The 1,944-nt window shown below is 35.1% G+C and overlaps 1 non-coding gene across 1 annotated transcript; it reads left to right on the top strand.

Annotated features, from left to right (window-relative positions):
- Window positions 1-1,547: 1,547 nt before the first annotated feature.
- On the top strand, window positions 1,548-1,672 carry LOC142175602 (U11 spliceosomal RNA). The gene has a single exon (XR_012704709.1). It is a non-coding gene; the product is annotated as a U11 spliceosomal RNA (small nuclear RNA).
- Window positions 1,673-1,944: the final 272 nt, after the last annotated feature.

Here is a 1,944-nt window from a genome sequence, read left to right as displayed (position 1 = left end):
TGTTGTTGTTCTATCATTCTATGTTATTTCTTATTGTTGCACTTATCTATATTGTTTTATTTAACACAATTAACCCTTATATTGTATTTAACCTCACTAGGGCCCTGACCTTTCTCGTCACTACCCAACCGAGGTTAGGCTTGGCACTTATTGAGTACCGTTGTGGTATACTCATGCCTCTTCTGCGCATGTTTTTCATGTGCAGATCCAGGTACCGCTGATCAGGCCTACTATAGTTGAGGGAGGCGACTGCTTAGAGACTCCGAGGTACATCTGCCGCGCCCGCAGACCAAGGAGTTCCTTTCTACTCCTGCCTTTAGTATTTAGCCCTTCTGTACTTTTCTGTTCTTTATTAGAAATTTCGGAGTTAGAGCTATGTAGTATCTCTTTCTTAGCTTGTGATTCATGAGTTTTCGGGTCTTGAATTTATGTTTGGTGTTGAGAGTTAAACATGGTGTATGTCGAGCGGCACATTTACACACTGTTATTGCTTTATTTTTGTTTTTTTAAATTGTTTTACTTCCGCGAGTTTGGTTATCTTCCGCAAAGTTAGGCTTACCTAGTCGCAGAGACTAGGTGCCGTCACGATGGTTCACGGAGGGCGAACCAGGGTCGTGACATAAGTGAAGCTACTCGACGCCTCAAACCGCCGAACGACCCACTAGAGCTCAAGACGATTGGTCGGGTCGTTACACCTTATCATTCCCCTCCCACTTTTATCATGATGTTCTTAGCTCTATGTGAGTATAAGTTAACTCATATAAGTTCTACGTGTTGACAATATAAATTTTTGTATACAAATAAAAATTGGTAATCTTTAAAAAAGAAAAATAATTTTTTTTTATAACATGTCAAAATACATTTAATAGTATAAGAAAGTTTATACTATTTGTCATATGCGGAATCTAATATAAATTCTATGGGTTTAATATTCAAGGGTTCTTAATATTAAATTCATTATATCTTTATTCATACCACTATTGTTGTAATTTAGTAAATTTAACACATAAATTTATATTCCTCATAAAAAACAAAGTTTAAATAAACCCGATACTGTAATCCTAAATGCGCATAACTTAATCCATTGTATTTTGATGGTACGTAGATCTTAGCATCATGTAGGGGTGGCAAACGAAGGGGTCAAATCGGATATGAGTCGGGCCGAAAACGGGTAATACAAAAACGGACAAATTCAGATAAAAAAAGAATTAATTAACAGATAATATGGACATGACTTCTTGAATATGATCACTTTTGGGATAATTCCTAGTCTCCCAAACTTGAAGAACCTCCGATTTGAGGTTTTACAAATGTAAATGTTAAATTCATTAGTAAAATAGATAATATGATTCTTATCCATATTTGACCCGTTTTTAAAAAGTTCATTGTGTAACTTATTTTTTGATGGATAACTATTTTCTTTTAACCATTTTGCCACCACTAGCTGCATAAGGAGAAAAATACAATACTCCCACATCGAGAGCTAGGCAAATTTGAAGGGAGAATAGCTGAATATAAAAGGAAATGGGGGAGCAAATAGAAGAATTAAAAAGGGCCGGTTGGCTAAATATGCCACTCTCGCCTGAATGGTGAGTGCTGTATGGCTATCAAGACATATGGCCGACATAATTTCTGGGATTTTCATAGGGTTGTCTCGTTGGTCGACCCTCCATTTCTCTTAATTGTAATTTTGCCCCCTTAATTTCATATAATTTGCATCTATGTTGGTCACTTTGTGCAAAAAGGCTTTCTGTTGTACTCGAATTTTTTATACTAGGCCTCTCACCCCAAGGACTCAATATGTCTTTTTTATTCTAGACTTCATAATTTTAGTTATCTATTATATCAATAATTTATGTAAATCTATTTGACTGAGTACAGAATTAAGAAAAGAAAACTTTTGTATTTACTATGTAAAATGAAATATATATATTTTGTGACTAT

Source organism: Nicotiana tabacum, chromosome 21 (assembly GCF_000715075.1).
Source record: "Nicotiana tabacum cultivar K326 chromosome 21, ASM71507v2, whole genome shotgun sequence".
NCBI lineage: Eukaryota > Viridiplantae > Streptophyta > Magnoliopsida > Solanales > Solanaceae > Nicotiana > Nicotiana tabacum.
This window is presented reverse-complemented; position numbering and strand designations above follow the sequence as displayed.